Here is a 22,126-nt window from a genome sequence, read left to right on the forward strand (position 1 = left end):
CCTTACTCATCGTTTTAATAACTGGACCATTGCCAGACATGGTGGCACACGTCTTTAATTCCAGCACTCAGGAGGCAGAGGCATGTGGATCTCTGTGAGTTCAAGGCCAGTCTGGTCTACAAAGCTAGTCTAGGACAGCTAAGACTAACACAGAGACCCTGTCTCAAGATATAATAATAATAATAATAATAATAATAATAATAATAATAATAATGATGATGATGATGATGATGATGATAATAATAATAATAATAATAATATAAAAATAAGACAAATAATATTAAAACCTGGACCCTTGCAGTGTGTTACGGGTGCTAAGTGTATGTTTTCCTGCTCAATCTGTAAGCTAGGTCAGTTCGTTACTTCCTCTGAACATTCCTCTGGACTCTTGCAGTGTGTTTGCATGTCTGGCTGTTTTGCTTAACTTCTAAGCAGGGTCAGTCCTTTTCTTGTTCTGAATCTTCTGTCAGAACTTAGCTGCTGCTAGAAAGTTCTTTGCTTGTGTAGTGTCTCCAATACAGAGAAGCCACCAGTATGGTTTGCCCACAACCAGAGTTAGAAACATAATGAAGTCGATATTTAAACTTAAATGTATGCTCTGTGATAGAAACATCATTTATTAATAAATCAGAAATAATATTTTTGTTTATATTCCTTGCTAATAATTTTTTAAATATTGGGCATAAGGAGTAAGAAAAAGTGAAAAAATCACTGAATCCAATTCAAATTCATGGAAGACCACAGCATTTAGCTTTCTTATATCTGACATAAAATTTTATACAGTAAAAATATATTTATGGAATTGTGCTAATGCGCATGTTGTCCTGATTTTAGATCCATCTTGTTTTTTTCTTTGTTTGTTTCGTTTTGTTTCAGAGACAGGTTTCTTTTCTTTTTTTTTTCCCTAAAAAATAAACATTTATTTTACAAATTGAAACCACAGCTACAAACATTCCTCTTCCCTGGTTTCTGCCTAGTCTCAGCACACAGTCCTTCAGCCTCTGTGATGAGAAAGCTCTTTGGACTATAAACACCTTCTGTGGAGCAGCGTTGCCCTGGCTGCTAAAGGCTTCTAGGGCTGGGCTGTCTTCCACTTTATTTCTCGGTCTCTCTCTTGGCTGCTTTCTCCACTTCCATAGCTTGGAGGCTGGTCCAGAAAGCTGCTTCCTTGACCGTGAGCTTCTGAGCTAGCCGGGTGGTGGCACCAACCTGAAGTTAGTTTTCTTTCTCATCCTATTCTGGCCAGTGTGGCAGCCTCTCCCTATTTGGAGCCTCATTTCAAGCAAAATGACCGTAAAACCTCATCATCATCTTGCTGAAGTTGACCTCCTTCTTTAAGGCACCTGCTCTGTGACAGCAAGCCGCAATCACAGATCACAGATGGCACAGCCAATAATACAGCTTCTGTCATGTCTAAAAAGAGGTCTTTCTTTTTTTCAGGGCAGTCTGACCCTCCTAAATACTTCTCAGTGGCCCCTGCAGTCAGTTGCTGAGAGATACTAGCAAGTTGGTAGGAGTTCCACGGGAGGGGATGTATCTGTCTTCTGGTCCAGTTTGCCTTCAGAGAGTGAGTAGCCTGTCGTCACTGAAATAAACCAGCCAAACTCTTGCTTGTTGATCCCCAAGATGTAGGGGACAGCGCTGAAACTCTTCTCAGCCAGGTTCTCTTCAAATGCCTTTGGCAGAAGCACTCCATCAATCACAGTAATCAGGAAGGGGTAGCTCTCTCTGAGGTCTCTAACAAAATCAAGGGCAAAGAATTTCAATGTCCTTGGGAAGAGTCCCTCCTCTGTCTTCTCACGCAGACAGTTAACTATGTCAGCTAATGTAGTGACCTCATGCCCTGTAGTAATGGCAATTGTCTCAGCCCCTTGCCTGGTATTCTCCATGAACAGACATGGAGTTAGGACCACACCACTCTCAGAAATGGGCCTCTAGAAGAGGTTCTTGGTCAGAGGAAACAAAACCTGGGAGTCCGGGTTTCTTGATGAAGCTTTGACTGTCCTGGAACTCACTCTGCAGACCAGGCTGGCCTCTAATTCACAGAGATCTTCCTGCCTCTGCCTCGTAAGTGCTGGGATTAAAAGCATGTACCATCATTGCTCAGCTCATCTTGTTTTGTAAATACCATAAAGCTAGGAAATATGTATCATATGTAGCTAGACGGAACTAGCTAAAAAGCATGTGGTGCCAAAAAAAAAAAAAACCCAAAAATAATAGGGTTTTCAATGGCAAGATGGGTAGTGGCATGTTGTCATAGGCCTAATGATCCGAGTTTGACCACTGAATTCCTTAAGGTAGCAAGTGAGATTAACCCTTGATTAATCCTCTAGAGTAATCCTCTGACCTCCTTCACACACCTGCACCTGCACATCCCACCTGTGTACCTGTACACACACACACACACAGAGAGACACACACATGCACAGACACACACAGACAAACACTTAAACAAATAAATAAATGAATACATTGCTTGCAAATTGGATAAAGTATTTTACAAAATGGCCTTGGATTACTTGTTTTTAAAATTATAATTTTTTATCATCATCATCAACATCATCATCCTTACCTATTGGGAAAGTATTACAAATGTATATGAATGCCAGAGGAAGCAAGAGGCATTGAACAACTTGGAGATAGAGTTACAAAAAATAATTAAGCTGCTCATCTTGGATGCTGGGACCCCAGCTCTGGTCCTCTCCAAGAGCAGTATGTGCTTTTAACTGCTAAGCCTCTCTTCGACATCCCACGCCAGATTTAGCCTAAAGAAATTCTCCTCAGTCAAGCTTAGAAAGAGTATCAGAACAGGCAGGATGACAGTTGGAAGGTGTGTAAAGACACAGGAAGAGTATACTGAGATGGGGAGACTTACGTAGAGAGAAAGCTAAGTGGGTGAGTCACTTGTATCTGCTGACCTCACTGAGCTTTGTCTGGTAAGTGTTAGATGTTAGGAAGGTAAAAGTAGTGTTTATACCTCAGTGGGCTCCAAAGGGTCTCAAAGCCCCAGCAGGGAGAGTTGAGAGATGCTACCACGAAACAAACACATAGACTCAATACAGAGAATAATGCCTCAGAAGTGATAAAAAAAATCCAGTGGCTACTCTCAGTTCAAGATCAGGACAGATTGGAATACAAAATAAGAAAGAGAGGAGGGGAGGAGAGAGGAAGAAGGAAAGAAAAAAGGAAGGAAGGAAGGAAGGAAGGAAGGAAGGAAGGAAGAAAGGAAGAAAAATAAATGTAGGGGACAAAAAGGCTGGGAAGGACAGGAAAAATGGATGGATAGATGGATGGATGGATGGATGGATGGATGGATGAATGGATGGAAGAAGAGGAGAGAAAGAGGGAAGCAAAAGGGGGCACAGTAGGAAGGCAAGCCTCAATTAGACCCAACTAACTTAAATTTGTGTCCTGCCTGCTATACCAAAGTTCCTTTCTCTGAAGTAAAACTATGAAACTCAGATACTCAGAATGATGACAGTGTGAAGTGGCAAATCCATGTAAAGTATGAGGACAGAGCTACTGTGTTACCTATGCCACAGAAACACGAGAAAAATGATATAAGCATCATTGATAAGCATAGAAAGAGTATCTTGGGAACATATTAATAAACTGAGTCCAGCAATATAAAAACAATAAGACATTTCTAATTGAGCCTCAGCTCAGAAAAGCACATGTGCCAATCCCAGATGTGCATTTGAAGACTAGAAAAAAAGATGGGGAGGTCTCTTCACTACTTGAAATCAGACTTATACTCAAGTTTCCAACAAGTGTAATGAGGCAATAAGAGGAATGACTATGCAGATTTTAAAGGATTAATGTATGTATCTTTATTCCCAAGTGGTATGATTATGTGCACAGATAACCATGAGATTCCATATCACAGCCCATTGTAACCAGTCCATTAAGTATGATGTCAGCTATAATACTTTAGCACTCTGAAGAAATTCTCTTGCATTTTTACTTTTTGAAAAAATTTTATTAGCAAATAAGTTTGGAATTTTGTAACAGGCTATTAGTGACAATTGAAATTACCATGTAATTATATTCTGATAACACAGTATGTTATAATATTTAATTTTTAACTGTTAAAGGAACTTCAAATTTCTGAGACTATTTCCAGTTTGATGTGGCTTTTGACAGCTTGTACGATAATTCCAAATATAGGCATAGCTGTCAACAAACAATGTGGCTGTAACTGTCTTCTAATCAGTGAAGGTAAATTAAACTTATCCACACATATTACTACTAACCTAAAATATCTAACAGCCCCTGATTTAAAGATGAGATGAGGCTTTTTGAAGAAATGTAGAAAAAAATCAACATAAATCCAAGATTTTTTTTAAAGAAAATAACTCTAAAACCATTAAGCATAAAAAAGAAAAATTGATAAAGAGGGATTTAACAAAATCAATATTTTTCCTTTTTGAAAGACATTGTTCAAAGACAGAAAGTCAAGTCAAGCAAATATATAAGGCAATAATACAATGTATACGTCTGAGGAACTGAGTCAATGTGTGTGTGTGTATGTGTGTGTGTGTAGGTGTGTGTGTGTGTGTGTGTGTGTGTAGGTGTATGTGTGTGTGTATAGGTGTATGTGTGTGTGTGTTTGTGTGTGTAGGTGTATGTGTGTGTGTTTGTGTGTGTAGGTGTATGTGTGTGTGTGTGTGTTTGTGTGTGTAGGTGTATGTGTGTGTTTGTGTGTGTAGGTGTATGTGTGTGTGTGTTTGTGTGTGTAGGTGTATGTGTGTGTGTGTTTGTGTGTGTAGGTGTATGTGTGTGTGTGTGTGTTTGTGTGTGTAGGTGTATGTGTGTGTGTGTTTGTGTGTGTAGGTGTATGTGTGTGTGTGTTTGTGTGTGTAGGTGTATGTGTGTGTGTGTTTGTGTTTGTAGGTGTATGTGTGTGTGGTGGAATCTTTCAGTGTTAAAGAAGACAAATAACAAATGACATGAATTAAAACGAAATGGAAAAACCTGTTTTCAAACACTACAAAAATATAGAAATGATCAATAAATACATCAAAAAAAAGTCTCAAAATTTTAAATCATCCATGGGATTCAGACTGCATCTAAAATGAGCTATCATGATACACCCAAGAGTAGAGTCAAAAATTTAAAACATAGCACCAGATGTTGGCAAGGTTACAGAGCACCTGAACTATTATATATAGCTTGTGGAAGTGGAAAATGGTACAATAATTTTAGAAAGCAATTTTGCCTGTTTCTTAAAAATAAAGTTGAGTAGAGACCACATAACTGAGCAATTTCGAAAAGAAAGAAATTAAACATAACAGGCTGAAAACATAAGTCTATGAGAAAAATGGCACGTGGATGATTTTAGTAGCTCTATTCATGATATCAAAAGCTGCCAGCAACCATGATGCCCATCGACAAGAGGGCGAAATCACTCAGTGCTAGATCCCTGCCGTCGAATCGTTTGCAAGAATGCAAAGTACTGGTATGGATTAGTTTCCAAAACATTATGCCTTGTTAACAAAGTAACTCAGGACTGGGATGTTCAATTCTATTTATGTAGAATTCCATAACATATAAAGCTAATTTATATTGGCAGGAAGTAGATCGATGGCTGTCTGGGACAGACGATGGACAAGAAATTGACTGTAAAGGGACAGAAAGCTTTGTGGTAATGGAAATATTTTATATCTTTATTTTTATCTTCCTTGAGTGTATGCGTTTTTTAAAGCTGCATACTTCAAATTGGATATATTGCATTTAAGTTATTCCTTAACAAATCCAATAGATTTGTACATAAGAAACATGAGTATATGCATAGTCAGGAATAGGGTAAAATTTGCACATGATAGTTTCTCATTTACCTCCATTACTGATAACTCCTACTTCTTGCTTTCATGTGGGTGGATTTAATAGTAGAAATAGAGTTTGCTGTTTATATTATATAAAGTTCATATATCTTGCTTATTAATAAATGAGTACAGAAAAATACATGTGACATCATATTTGAATATGCGTTAGACTTAGGTTGTTCCGAAAGAAAACATTTAACCTAAGCAGCAGTCTGACATTCCTCATGAAAACATGTTTCATGTCCTGTTTCCCTCTACTTCTAATTATGGAACTCTATTGTCAAAATATTTTGGCAATGGCCAGCCTCCTTTCACATCTCTTTTCACTTCACTCTCTCTCAAGGTTGTGTTTCATCCTCCTCATTGGAGTTCCATGACCTCTCAGGAGCCCGGATGAGGAGCTGGTTTTAAAGCATCATGGGTTAATGTTAGTCAGGCTTACTCCAAGTTTCAGAGCAGCATTTTATAAGATCCTCTATGACCTTGCCCCAACTGTGCTTCAGCTTACCTACCAAATATCTTACCTTCTCACTGTTTCATCTGTTGTGCCTTCCAGCACCGTCCCAGTCCAGTCTCTTCAAGCCCTTGAACTCCTTGCATTTTATACTTCGGCTGTGTTTGATTTCTTTCAATGCCCAGACTATGAACTTACACATCTCTCTTACATTATTGGGATCGCTTATCACTGTTACCTACAGTTTTCCCTTCTGTATAACTTTTCAATTTTTTTGTTGTCATTTTTCTTCCTCAGGTTGATTCCTAATGAGCATACAAGAATCACGCTAGCCATGAGGTTCCAGAGCAGTGCCACTGAGTTCACCTTGCTGGATGCTGGTGTATTTATTATCAGCCACACCACCTAGTGTACTGGGCTTTGTACCCTCAGAGAAACTGTTGAGTCAGAGGTAACTCTTTTTCTTGTGAAAGGTCTAATTTTAGTTCATTATAATGATCAGTAGGATAAAATTTGAGGACCCTAAGAAATGTAAACTTCTTAAAGGGTTTCCATTACCAATTTCTCCTTTGTTTGAGCTGATCTTAGCCATTCTAATGAAAGTGAACTTAAGAAAAAAGTATTTGGGCTAAACCGCACTTGCTATTATTTTATGAAGTGGGGAATTATTTTGTGTAAGCAATTTTTTAAAGTTAAGGCACTACAAAAGAGTGACCAGATGAAACACACAGAAGCTAGAATAACAACCTCTTGGTTGCCTTTATTGGAAAAATTGGACTGAATTAATATCTAGCTAAAATTCCATTACTTTATCAGACATAAACTTAGCAAAAATGCCACCTTCTTTGTGGCAGCATTACAACGGAATACAGGAATAGGTTTCAAAAAGAGGGGGAATAATAAGTTTTATATTACATTATATTTATTGCAATAGTTTATACCGTTTTGTTTTCCTTTTAAAAATATTTGTGCAAACTGAGGTTATCGTAAATAACTTAAAATAATAAATATACATTGTAGTTTTCTTGGTTTTATATAGACCAAAGGAACAACTCTCTGTTTTTCCTCTTTCCTAGATGCAAGCGTGCCTTTTGAGTCCTATAAATGGGAACTTGACCTAGAATAAGTATCGTTACCTTCTGGACTGTGACTGTCTACACACTTTTTTTTTTTGTTTGTCATAAATGTTCAATAAATACATGTTTAACAAATGAATGCCTCTTCCATATGAAACCTACCTATTGTCATATCTGGAAGATGGAAGAACTTCATTTCAATACTTTTACCTTGTTTTTCTTATAGGGAAATAAAATCTCAAGGGGTGAGTAATCTGTCTCTATTTCTCTCCGTCTCTGTCTCTCTGTGTGACATTAATTCTTTCTGTGTGTGTGTGTGTCTGTCTGTCTGTCTGTCTGTCTGTCTCTCTCTCTCTCTCTTTCTCTCTCTCTCTCTCTCTCTCTCTGTGTGTGTGTGTGTGTGTGTGTGTGTGTGGTGGTCCACTGAAACCAGAAGTGGGCAGTATCAGATCCTCTGTAGTTGGAATTACAGGTGGTTGTGAGATATCTGAAGTGGGTCCCGGAGACTTAACTCTGATCCTCTGAAAAAGCAGCCGCACCTGCAAACATTGAGCAATCTTCCTAACTTAACAGGCTATTTCTGTAAGATACAATAGTGTTTAAGCTCTTAGTAAACTAAGTGATATCAGCAGTCCTTGTGCGTCCTTTCTCCACTAAGGGTTTCATGAAAATTCTGGATAGTTAAAAAAAATACATAGAATTCACCAGAAATCAATGGCAACAGAGATGAAAGGGGGGTCATGATGTGAGCTAAACTTGTTTTGTTTTTAGAAATGTGCAAAAACTTGTATTAAAGAGATTCCCATTTGAAGGAAAGGAGTACAGAAATGAAAGGGTTCGATGTGTTTTTTTATTCTAAGCTAGTTTGGATCATTCGAGCTTAGCATAACATCTGGGAAACAGAGCCCGGAACTTAAAATGATTTTACATATTCATTTGTTCATTTGTGCATTGTTATAACAGAACACCATATACTGGGATATTTATAAAAGAAGACAACATTTCTCACAGCTCAGCAGTCTGGAGTTCCACAGATCAAGATGTTGACATTCCTATCTGTGAGACCATCATGATATTTCACCCCGAGGCAATATAGGAGGGTAGAAGAGCAAGGTGGAGAGAGTAACCGAGGGCAGACTTGCTTTTGTACAAAGTCTATTCTTCCTATAATTGACCAATGTTTGTGATGGAAGATTGGCCCATCCACAGCAGAGTCCTCATGTCCTATGTCCTCATGCAGGAGACGAGGCTCATCCATACCAAAACCAGCCCACTGGAGATTACCATCCTAACACTTTAACTTCAAGGGAGATTATCAGTTCACTAAAATAATTAAACTCATGAAGTTTTCTGCATGCGAAAGTCCATAGAGTCAACACATGATAGCTTATATTCTAAAGAATATTTGGTTCAGGTTTTGTCTTTAAAGATAACTACCTGCCAACTAATTGATTAGAGAATTAAATTAGCAATAATGCACTACATTTATTTTGGATTCATATTTTCCAGTACTTGAAAAGTGTTATATTTTGAGTAAACCACTTTATCGGCTGCATAATGTAATGATTGGTGGTGTTTACACTCGGATTATTCTCTCTGGGTGATCAGGTAGACTCATAATCCAAATACAACCCCCTGAAGTGTAACTGGGGATGATTCTAGATAACAGCAGAAACAAACTGGCACTGTGTGGCAATGCACAATCAAGTTCAGGTCCTGGTGGAGTGAGAGACCCACTTGAAGCTGGATCTACTGATCTACTGAACCCTGTCACATCTGATCTACTGTTGTTGATGGCTCTGTTCTTCCCAAGGCACCCAGAATCCACATATATGTATCTTTTTCCTGGCTGGCTACATGGTTCCCTAGTAACATCTCAAATTAGGCACTTGCTCTGACATCCTAGCTTTTGTTTTTAAAAGAAAGTGTAATTTGCGTCTTTTGCTTTCTTTAACTTGACTCACAGTATTCCTCAGCCATGGTGTTTTTAGAATGAATGGTTAGGAATACTTTTTAATTTTTTTTTTGTTTTGTTTTGTTTTAGTTTTTTGTAGGAAGTCCTTGGCAATTAAAATATAAACTATGGAAAGAGTTTTGGATTTTCACCTTTCCTTCCTGAGTTCTGTGTTGAATTGATAAAGCAAAGAGTAAAACACATCTAGCAAAATCTAGCTTTATTTTAAAACAGGGTTTTCTTGGTTGGGCCATCTGACTTTGATAATGACAAATGAAGGTTTCCATCTTCCCATGAACTCTTATCATCTTCATCAAGGTGAGTTTCACAATTAGAAAAAAAAAAAGAAAGTTCCAAACAGATATCTGTCAATCTAGTTCGTAAGTTCATCTCCGTTGAGCAGTGAACAGATCCTCCTTTTCCTGTCAATTGCCTTTTGTAACCCGAAGAAAAGAGAAAGTTTCTGACTGACACCGAGGAGAATTTCTTTACATTTGGTTCGCAGTATCCAAGGGGCTCTGGGACTTGAAACTATCAAATTAGTGTCAATTTGAGGCATCTCTGAGAGAGGAAAGGAAAAAGAAAAAAACTTGAAGATTACCTGACTTCGTCTTCTATGTGGTCCATTGCTAACATCCAATCATAGCGGCTGTCAGTCACAGAGAAGGGCATTATATTTCAATGTCTGGGTATCTCTTTAATTATAGAAATAAATAAGTGCAGCTCCCCTAGCTCTCTTCTTAACAGCAGCAGCCCATGAAATGGAAGCTTTGAATTTAAAGCACAGCACAGCAGAAGCTGAGGCAGTTTTTCCTGGTTTCTTTTTTGATTGTCCACAATATTTCCTTACAGACAGAGGAAATAGATGTGGTCTGGAAGCACTTTTTTTCTAAGCATCAGTAGCAGTTAGCAGCATCCCCTTCTCCTCAGGCTTTGTGCTGGTGAATGACGTTAGAAACTAATGATCTTTTCTTAAAGACATAAATTGGTTTTCCAATTCTCCCCAACAATAAAAACATTTAAAGTCTGAGTGATCATAGAACCTACAAGCATGGAATTGTATTCTCTTTGAGTGACAGAAACATTCATTCCCTGTCTTCAACATTCCAAAAATTATTTAGTGAGGATTCAGAGGGACACAGGTGCAGAAAGCATAGATTCAGGAAACTGTGAACTTTAATTTTTCCTTAGTGCCTGGGAAGCCATTAGCCCCATGTTTTATACTTTTTAAATGTTGTTGTCATTAGCAACCATTAATGTTATTGATATAGTGATATTTTTATACTATTATAGCCTTGGCAAACTGTGTACAAAATTATAAAAAACAAAAAGATCAATTGTGTACTCATTTTACATAGTTACCAATAATGCAAACAAGTACAACAAAAAATAAAACAGTGATGACTATATAGAGATGCAGACATAATTATAATGTCCTCCTGAAGTTAAGATCATAAGTGTCAAGCATCACTAGATAAAATATTGAAAGAATTCACTGCTGTGGCATTTACATTGCCCATTTGGAGGGAGAGCCTAGTTATAGAGGTAAAAATGTGGGGGTGGTCATCTTTAGACAGCAAATAATAGGTTCTTCTATGAAAGAGTAAGATAGATGCATTGTAGAGGGTCCCGGAAGTGTCTGCCACAGGGTTGAGCAAGACTTTCTAGAGAGCACTAAATTCTTGGGTGGGGACTTTGAAGGAATTTTTGTCTCCTTAAGTAAATGGAAATCATGTCTAGTGTGGGGATAAAGAAGAAATGTAATTACTAGAAGGATTTTTAATAAGAGTAGTTTGACTGTTCCGCTTTTCAAAGGGCACACTGTGGAGTAGCATTATAGTTCACTCACTAAAGTGTTTGTTTTTTGGGCAACCATAAAAAAATAAGTTTGAGTCCCAGAACCCATCTAAAAGAGCAGCACAAAGCGGCATGAATTTGTAATCCCAACATTGAGGAGGCAGAGAGAGGCAGATCCCTAGGAGCCACTGGCTGGTCAAGCGAGCCTACTTGGAGAGCTTCAAGTCTGGCATTTAAGGAACAACACCTAAGGTGTACTCTGCCTTCCACATACATGTGCATACATATTTACCTGCACATACCAGAACATGTCTACACATATCAGAAGATGCCCTCACACAGGGTACACATACAATAAAATAAACAAGCAGAAAATACTCTAAACTTAAAACATATAAATATCTTTATATAGTATTATTGTATTCTGCTATAATACAAAACTCTTTTACTGTTATATTTTAATATACAGCATAATGTTCACATTACTGTGTTGTATTGGCATATATATTTTCTATCTTTAAAGAGGAAGAAGTTTTGAGAACAAAAAAAAGTACTTCTGATGAGTTATGTGGGTCAGTGGTAGAGTGATCACTCAGTAAATCACTGATAAATTTAAAGCCAATGTTAATATGAGTAATTTCTTATAAAAGTTCAAATACATATGACTTTATAATATATGTATAATTATTGAAATATAAATCCCTTGTATGTAAATTTCTGTCTCATACCTTGTTACTTTTTTATCAGCAAACTTTGTTTATGAGGTCGTAGGAGACGTTTAAGAGGTCTGCATGAGAAAAGAAATACTTTCAGAATACTCATGAGAATTATATTGTTTTCTACTTCATGAGAAAGCAATTGGTTATTTTCCTTAAATGCTTACAAAGTAGCTTTTGAGGATTCATTTGTTGTTGTACCACGGCACAGAGAAACCAAGGCAAGGACAAGAGTGCTAGCAACTCCCACTCTCCTAATGCACAGCTGAAACTTCCTCACAGAAGCACATCTTACACAGGTAAGTGCCCCTACTTCAGACATAGGCAAATCCAGCTCAGCAGGGAACATGCCATTGATTTACAGGCTCAGATCACTCTATTCAGTACCGGTTTCTAGCACTCAAATCCTAAATCCAATCAATACTATCATTACAAAGGAATGGCTCTGACCTTTTTTTTTTTTTTTTTGCTAGAAGAGGCTTTCCATACTAACAACCCCAAGCTTTCCAGAGGAATAAGCATTTTTTCCTCAAATGATTCGTTAATAACTTAGATGATTTATACTCTTTTACTGCTACTAATATAGTCAAATGGATTTTAAACTTACCTTTCTCAGAAGATGGCAAGAAGTTAAGAAATATTTATTCATGCCCTGTGTGCCTCATTTTATTGCCGGTAATATATTTCTTTCTTTCTTTCTTTCTTTTCTTTTTTTTTCTTTTTTTTTTTCCTTTGCAAAATAAACGACTGCAAATAAGGTAAATATTTTGTATGCAAATGTTCCTCTCTGTACATACATCAGGTAGTACCAAGAATCTTGGAAGGATGTATATTAAGTACTATTCTATTCTATTATTTTTTCAACTAATTTGGGTGGAGTCTAGGGGACAAACGAACATTGCCGAAAGAGGCAGCATTCCTTTTAATTATATCGCTTTGAGCTTTGTGTCTGCAGTACGTGTGCTTATGTTCTTCTTTTAATTGCTGAACTGACAATGTGTAGAGCTCCCAGAATGTGGAGCGATCAGGCAGGGACTGTCAATTCAGGCAAAGAATTTTATCTGAATTTTGAAAGATTAAAAAGTTACAAACTGACAATAAGCTTAATGTTTTCCTTATGACATGGCTATTCTCTGGTATTTCTTTTATTTACTATAAAAAGGATTTCATAGAAATTCCACTAAGCTAGCTAAAACAAATGAGTCTCACCATTTACATGAAGGAAAACAAAGAAAAGAGAAAGTGAGTACTGATTAATACCTTTTAAATATTTTCATGATGTTTTTCCTGGAGTTGGACTCATAAAGTCAAAGATTCCAAGAAAAATTTAGGACCTTGTCAAACAAAACAAAAAAACCTTTATGCACAGCTAAATAAGATCACAACATCCATTTACCCTTGTAAAGTTGTTCGCTAACTGTGGCATTTAACTATTGAAAGCTGGTCAATGTGCCCAAAAGAGACAAAATTAAGTAATAACACTTCCTGTATGCTACTAATAACAATTCAAATTTGTACAGTTTTTAGTCTTATTTTAGTTGAATAAGAGCACACCAAGGATTCAGCTGAAAAAAAAAAACAAAAAACAAAAAACTTTAACCTGACAGTCACCAGCCAGAGGTGGGACTTTGGACACTTCCATGCTTATCACAGATTGGCCCATAAGAAGGTAGCATTTTAAAAACTGTATTCTATGTTCTGTTTCCAGTCGTTGAAGGACTCCACTCAGTGCCCCTTACAAGTTTGTAAACCTCGATGACTATACAGTACAAAAGCGAGAGGTTAAAAATAGAAGAAGGACGGGTTAAGCAGAATTCAAGTTGGGGAAATCAGCACACTAACACTGAAGTTCTTTTTCTATTTCTTGCTTGTTTGTTTGCTTGTTCAAAACAGGGTCTCTCTGTGTCAGCCTTGGCTGTCCTGGACTCACTTTGTAGACCAAGCTGGCTTTGAAATCACAGAGATCCAGCTGCCTCTTCCTCCTGAATGCTGGGATTAAAGGCGTGTGCCACCATGCCCAACCTTAAAGATCTTTTTTAAAAGTTGTATTAATCTACCATTTGTAGAGGTTCCGTAAAAAGAATTTAGGTGATGTTATCCCATAATGAGGTGACAATGCCCCTATTAGTTGCCACAGAGCAACAAAAAGCGCAGTGCCAGGAATAAATTACCTCTATGGGACCCGTTGACCACTGGGACCCTATAGATGCTCCAAACTTACAGAACTGGTCTTACATATCCTCCAGAATTTAACAGTAAGACCCTACTTCTGAAGACGCAGCACCTTCAATCTGGGCCACAGCTTCTGTTGGAAGCCTGTATAAGGAAGGACATGAAAGAAGAAAGCTTTTGCTTTTTTCTTGCTTGCTCTTGCTTTGCTAGCAAGTCGATTCCTTTCCTGGCATTGGAGCCTACTTCTTTGGCATTTTAGCATCTTCCAAAGACCAGCTGAGACATCTAGTCTCACAGACTGATCAACCTTTGGGTTCCATCTATATTTATTTTTTTTATTTATTAAATATAGGGTCTTGCAGCCAGGCGTGGTAGCTCACACCTTTAATCCCAGCACTGTGAAGGCAGAGGCAGGTGGATCTCTGAGTTCGAGTCCAGCCTGCTCTACAAAGCGAGTCCAGGACTGCCGAGGCTACACAGAGAAACCCTATTTTGAAAACGCCAAAGCAACAACAAGAACAAAAAGAGATAGGGTCTTGCTATGTAGCTCTGAATGCCCTGGATTCACTATGTAGACTAGACTGATCTCCTATTGACAGAGATCAGCTTGCTTTGCTTCTGCCTTCTATGGGTTAGGATTACGATAAGCAGCATCACACTCATTTAGACAATATTGTTGAGTTCTATAACAAACTATTCTTGTTTATTTTTCCTAATGTTCTGACACAAGTTTTAAAATAACCTTGATTTTACCATGTGCTTTCTTTTTGCCTTAACATATTTCTAACAATGATTTATTTAGAATGGCCACCTTGAAAATTATTAGAAAATTGGAGGCTTCATCACACAGTAAAACAAATATTTACTGGCAGAGAACTTCCAACCATCTCCTCCCCTAGGGAAATTTTCTCATTCTCACTTGTAATAACATAATACATTAAATTATAGACAAATGATATTTTTGTTATTATAATCAATAAAACCAAGAAACAATATGCATTTTATAATTGAATAGATGGTTGCAATAAATTAACCATTCTCTGATGCTGTGCTATATTCCCTTAGCAGAGAGCGGAGCATTTATGATCATTTTCACATGATTTTACTAAGCTGAGCTTATTTGGCTCATGGTTCCGGAACTATAATCTCATCTTTCTTTAGTTACTTCATATAACACTTTTTAAAAATTATAGATAATTAGAACTTATGAATATACTATAGTAGAGTAATTCTCAAACTTCCTAATGCTGCAACACTTTAATAGTTCTTCATGATGTGGTGACCCAACCCTAACTTTAATTTTGCTACTGTTATGAATTGTAATATAAATATATGATATACAGGATATCTGATATGTGATCTCTCTGAAGGGTCAGTTGACCACCAAGGGGGTCATTACCCCCAGGTTGAGAACCTCTGCTATAGTATCAGCAGTACTTGTAACTTTTGCTCTTTACTTGATGAGACCTCTTGCTGTTGAGGGGTGCTATTATTGAGTAGAGGTAGGTGGATCACTGTGAGTGCAAGACCAGCATGGTCTACCAAAGAGTCCAGGACAGCCAAGGCTAGCTAACACAGAGAGGCCCTGTATGAATATGACACATCTTTGGAAGGGAGTTCACGCCTTCTAATATGTAGGTCCAAGGAAAAAAATCAGATCATCAGGCTTGGAAACAGGTTTCTTTTCTTCCTGAGTCACCTGAGGTTACTCATTTTATCAACATAGTAAATACATTGTAAATGGATTTATGCATCTTCACATATTTTTCTGGTTTTATTGCTTGGATAATAAAATACTCAAAATATAGGCTAAAACAGTTCAAGTTGTTAAACAGACAGATTTGAATCTTAGTGTCATGGTAATCTGATATCAGAAGGTAAATGAACAGAAATACTTAGATATTTAGCTATTGATTTTTTTGTGTTTACCTCTATGGAGTTTTATGCACGATGTTTGAGATGAGTCAATACACATATAACAAATACACAAGCCCACAACAATATTTTCCTTCCTTATCCACAGCCTACACATGTAATGAAATGTAAATATAAAAAGAAAAAACTGATATCATAGGTGGATTATTCCTTCATTGAAAGTTGGACTTGAAATAAATTATATATAAAATATGATGGGGCCGAATAATATCAAAAGACTGTGTATGGGTTTTTATTCAGCCATTCAGCTAAAAGTCATTTGTCCATGTATTTGTGCATCAGTAAATAGCAAGAGAATCACCACAAAGTATCAAGAATCAATATGTTTATTTGCAGTGCTCTCAAAATGAATAAAAAATAAAATTATGAAATAAAAATTTAAAATACCATAGACAAGAAAGATTCAAAATCAAGCAATTTTTGCCACTCTGATGTCTAGAATATCTGAAACCAAGGCTTCAAGAGGCTGGTGAGAGCTAAACTCCTGGTCAAAAGCAGGGCTCTCTTTGCTGTGTCCTTTTGGGATGGAAGATAGATGAGAACCCTTGGAAGTCTCTTTTAAAATGCCACTAGTTGAACTGAGGAAGGTTCTCCAAGCAGTCACCAAATTGCCTTCCCAAGGTCCCAAGCTACCTCTGAAGAAAACTGTATTTGGAGTTAGAACTCAAACATATGAGTCCTCTGGGAACACAAGCACTCAGTTTATTTTTTAAATCAAAATTAAAGCAATTAAAGGAAAAAACAGGAGGTTGGGGAAAGGATTAGTAATGGTTGCGACCTTCAAGAAGGTTCATTATAGTGATAGTACTTGGGGAAAACAAAACCAGACAATAGCAGGTCTCTCATTACTAAAATAAAAACCAATCTTAGTTCTTATAAGCCCACAAGAAAACACAGGAAATAATAGAAACATTCGGAAGAGGAAACTTTCTGCTGTCCAGTCAGAATGCCTATGTGGCATTTGAGTTGAGATGAAGAGTAGAGGAGAATAACAAATTCTATAAGAACAAATTCCATAAGAATCACGTTCCATGCATAGAAAAGTAAAGGGAATCCAAACTACCAAAACTGGAAAACCATTATGTTCTTCAAGATACAATGAGGAGCTCAGAAGCATCATTGGAGTACAATGAGCCATTGGAGAAATGTTATGAAAAGAAGGGGAAAAAAAAAAAAAAAAAAAAAGAGGAAGAAGCCAGAGTAGGCAGACTTACAACCAAAGGAGTTTGGATTTTGTCCTAAATACAGTGAGAAAGCTAGGGTGTGCTGGGATCTGATTTATGTTTTATGAAGATGATTCTGGCTTCTCTGTTGAGAATGGATTGAAAAGGCCAAATATGCATACCTAGGGACATAACCACACACCCCCGCACACTGCCTCCAGAGCACAGTGAAAAATGGAAATAGCTTGCTCAGCCAAGTTCCTGTCATATGGTGATACAGGAGCTGGTGACCTAATATGAGTCCCCAAAGGATCTTTGATCACCAGATGGTAGAGAGACCACCTTCTCTCTCCATGCAGCCTGCTTGGTCTCTGAACAGCAGCTGCCCAGAGCCCTTAACAGCATGTGGGGCTGCACAAAGGATGGGACCTAGATTGCTCTGCCAGTTTGCCATACTCCAGGGACAATGACTTAAATGTGACCATTTTCATAAATAAGACACAACTTCACATTCAACCTGTGAGACAGACATTGCAACAATGCTTTTCATGTGAAATGTCTGACATTCAGGAACTACTAAATCAAACTAGAATGAATATTTTTTTTTCTAGAAATGTTTTTTTTTTTCTAAGTGTTAGTTCTTCTCCCTTTCCTCATTTATTTTTGTCATGTTTAGTAAGCACCAGGCTCCTTTTATACAGGAATATTTTTATAGAGAACTCTACCTCCTTGATAATCTTTGATCAGTAAAAATGGAACCAATGGATCAATTGTGATAATCTTTACCTCCCTACAGCATTTTTTAATTAGCCCGCTAAGGATTTCAGAGCTAGAGTTTTGTTGTCACACTAAGCTTTCATACTAACCTTAACAAATTAGACAGGCAACAGTGCAATGAATTTAGCATTTAAAAAACAAGTTATTGGCATGTTGAGTTGAAATGAGGGAATGGCAGCTACTGCACCATAATTAGGTCAGGGTTTCTGATTAATCCTTATGAAAGACATCCTTGTGAAGGCTCATAGAAAATATTATGGGCAAAAGTAGGGAAAAAGTGGAGGAAAGGTAATTATTGAAAAGATGCTTGCATTCTACCACATAAATTGAGCCTTGTGTAAGGCACTGTTAGATTTGGCTTTATGTTTGTTGTAATGAGCATTAAAGTGTCATTTCTGTAAAAGCTACTCACATTCTAACAGATGCCAAGTAGGCCCCGTAGCCTTTTTACTAGAGATTTGATATTCATTTTTTTTAAAGATTTATTTATTATGTATACAGTATGCATCAGATCACATTATAGATGGTTGTGAGCCACCATGTGGTTGCTGGGAATTGAACTCAGGACCTCTGGAAGAGCAGTCAGTACTCTTAACCACTGAGCCATCTCTTCAGCCCGATATTCATTATTTGGCCAAAGTTGTTTTAGGGAATGGGTTTGCTCTTCTTCCTCTATATATTTTTATAAGGGAGCCATAGAATACGCAAGAAGCAAGCTGTGAATGGAACCCTGCAGAATCTCCATTTCATCTATAAGTTTTCTTGCACACCCTGTTATCCCGTCCCTGTACTCTCTGACAGGAGTGCAGGAGCTGGTATGAATTTAAAAGGCCAGAACAATATTTAAAACAAGTTTAAAATATTTCATGTCTACACCCAAGCAAATGAAAATCATTAAATTCTAAAATTTCAAGAGTTAACGTGGAAGGTTTTCAGCTTATTTCCTGAAAGATTTTTAGACCTTACTGCCTATTTGCCACAGACCTTTCAAACACAGTCCAGAGAACTCCTCGGGGAGCTTCTGTGAAAGGGAGGAAGAAGTCTAGGTCATGTGCTCTGGATGATCTCTCCTGATCCGGGTGAAGCCATTGGTGTTGGAGTGAGTGATTGCTTGTGTCGCCCTGTTCTTCACCTAGCTTTGCTTATGGAAGCTTTTATGGGTATTAATATTTAACATTGACTGAAGGCCAACAATGCACTGGGAGATGACTACAGCACTGTGGTAGCTTTGGTCTCTGTCCAACTGGACAGCTTCCAGTTATACAGCCAGGAATAGGATTTCACTGTTATTTTAAAACAGGGATGAGTAGAAGGGAAAGGAATCATTGAAACATAGCACTCTCTGGCAAAGTCCAGGTGAAGTCTCATTAGCTACTTAAAACTTGGTAATTTTCTAAAAGGAATAACTCATATTTTCTAATTTTGACATAGGTATTAGTTATATATAATTAAATAGTTTTTGGAGGTAATAAGAATATATATTGGATAATCAAAGTTATTATGAGTTTGATGAAATACTCAAATCTATTCTATATGATGGATAATTTATTACAATACAAGACCATTTTACAGTTATATTATCATTTCTATTACTGAAATTTCCTATTCAGATTTATCTGTGTAACTTATGGAAAACAAAAACTAAAGCCAACTGTATCTCATGCTCAGTTGGTGTTATTGTTTCAAATACTCTTCCCAGAGGCAAGAAGCTAATACTTCAGGAAGATGTGTACGGTTTCTTCTATTTCCCTGTTGTATTCGAAAAATGATTGATTTACATCCTGTTTCTTTTTTTCTTTTTTTCAATTTGCTTCTCTAATTGCTATAGTCATGCTTGAGAATAAGCCATTAATAAGCACAGCTGTGGTTTTAAGGGAAGTAGTGCTGCAGGAAGCATTAAACAAACCAACAGAACAGAGTGGATTTTATTTATTTATTTATTTATTTATTTATTTATTTATAATTATCCTCAAAGAAATAGATTGCACATGTCAGGATAGGAGATGCTTCGTGAGAGGCCTCTGGTGCTTTGTGAGTTTCCATGACAGGCTATGATTTCAGAGTTTTCTTGGCAAACTTTTAGAATTCCTCAAAATGTTTTATGTAAGAGTCAATCTTTTTAAATGACTCTTTGTTCAGCTTCTTGTATACTTCTGAGAAGGTTCCTTTCTTTCTCAATTTGAGTCATTTTGTATCTTTTGTATCTTTTGACTTATAACAGAACTGGAACAAGATGAGACATCTGGCTGACTTACTTTGTTTCCACAAGGACTTTTGCAGTTCCCCGAGAAGGGCTCTGCTATACAACGTTTAGTATTTACCTTTTAGTGTAGTTTGGTCAAGAGTTCATAACCGGCGGGGTAAAATGGAAAAATAGAAAGTGATTACAAAAACTGGGCACAGAACACCTCCTTGTAAGTTTCATAGTCTCATGAAATGAATCCTTTTCAGCATACTAGGAATCACGTTTCTTATGGAGAACTAACTCATAAAAGTATAACAAGACACAAAAGAGTAAAGAAGCGAAGGGTCAAAGCAAAGGAGTATATATGTTTGTTACCTGACTTTTTTGTCCTTTGGTTATATTTACCTCATGGTTGGTTGTAACCACGTGATGTCATACTATGCACACAATCTTGTCACCTTCCTAGCTAAGTGCATTTTGCGTAGTGTTAAATATCCTTTATGTAATACTTGTACATTACTGTGTATAAGCAGGATTTTGCCAAAGTGCTTTTCTACTATTTGACAATTATATTTTGAGTTGACCTCTGGGACCTCAATTACAAATAATCTAGTGACAAACATCTTTGCAGCTAGATATTTGTGCATAGCTTTCACTAACAAAACATCTTAACACGCAAATCAAAACATGTCCTTCATTGTCACTAATAAGGCATAAACCTATTAAAATATGAATAAAAATAATTAGTGTGTTTTTAGCTTTGGAACAGCAGTGCATAGTTAGAAATGATTTTTAAAAATTACCTGAAACACACACACACACACACACAGCAATGATAGATTTAATTTTGTAAATCAATTTCCATACCATAAAATCTTGGTTGCCAATTTCTATTTTAAATTAATAGCATATGTATTTTTTCTTTCAGCAAACATTAACCCATTGCCTGCCTAGGGTCAGAGACAGTGATAAGACTGTGCTGATGATACTCACAGCTTTTTTATGCTCCAACTGTTCATAGCTCTGTGGCCACAGAGTGATTTGTGTAGAAATGAGCTAAACTTTCAGAAGTCAAACAGCTGTGCCATCAATTACAGATGAAAATGAAATCACAATGAAGATACAATCACAGACAAATGATAATGAAATATTATCTGAAGCACTGCATACATCATATTTCCTACAATAATTTCAATAATGCTATATCATATATGTATGTATAACCTTTTGTTTGAATTTAACTATCGTAAGATGCTAGTATCATCATGAAACAGTAATTAACACCCTATTGATGTATCAATAAAGGCATGCTGTGGTTTTCTATAAAAACAATGTAAGAAGATTATGAGTAAAGATTTGAAATGTTGAGATGTATCCACCACAATAAGAAGCATAATTTAACACCATTTAGATATCAAAGGATGAGGGCTAATATGCTAAAATATCAACCAACTCATCTATTCATTAATCTTTTCCATTTATTTTCTATTTTCTTTTAGGTTTTGGTACTTGCTGTGGTCAAAAGACCATAATGCTGCACTCATAGTTGGTGACATAAATACTAGTGTGATATTTTGAATCAGGGTTAACTCCTCATTTATATATTTATATACTATATACTATATATAAATATTCATGGTTGATCTATCTACTATTTCATAAGGATATGTTAGCATCATTTCTTTAAAATACATTCAGAAGGTTCCCAGTCATTATTGTTTTAAAGTTCAGGTATCACGACAAGGATGCCTTTAAGTTTAGGTATATTTTTGATGTTTTGCTGTCCTAGAATCAGTAAATTTCCGCCACTTTATTGATTTCTCTTAATGTTTCAGAGAGGGTTGTTGATTTTCACTTCTTTGAACTAAAGTGAAGAATTGCATAGGTAGAACAGTACAAAAGTGACAATTACTTGATCTTGTTGGCAAAGAGAGACGTTTGAGGAAATAAAAAAAGCAGGCATCAGTGCTACTCTATGCTAAATCAACCAATTTAGGTATCTGTGCACTACTGTCTTTTAGGATAACTATTTGTTTGTCTGAGTTGCAAACTAACTCTCAATCAATGAGTGG

General features: G+C 36.8%; 1 pseudogene; it reads right to left on the reverse strand.

Annotated features, from left to right (window-relative positions):
- Positions 1-1,095: 1,095 nt before the first annotated feature.
- On the reverse strand, positions 1,096-13,464 carry LOC127208646 (liver carboxylesterase 1-like; annotated as a pseudogene).
- Between the last annotated feature and the right edge of the window lie 8,662 nt (positions 13,465-22,126).

This window comes from Acomys russatus, chromosome 25 (genome assembly GCF_903995435.1).
Source record: "Acomys russatus chromosome 25, mAcoRus1.1, whole genome shotgun sequence".
Classification (NCBI taxonomy): Eukaryota; Metazoa; Chordata; class Mammalia; order Rodentia; family Muridae; genus Acomys; species Acomys russatus.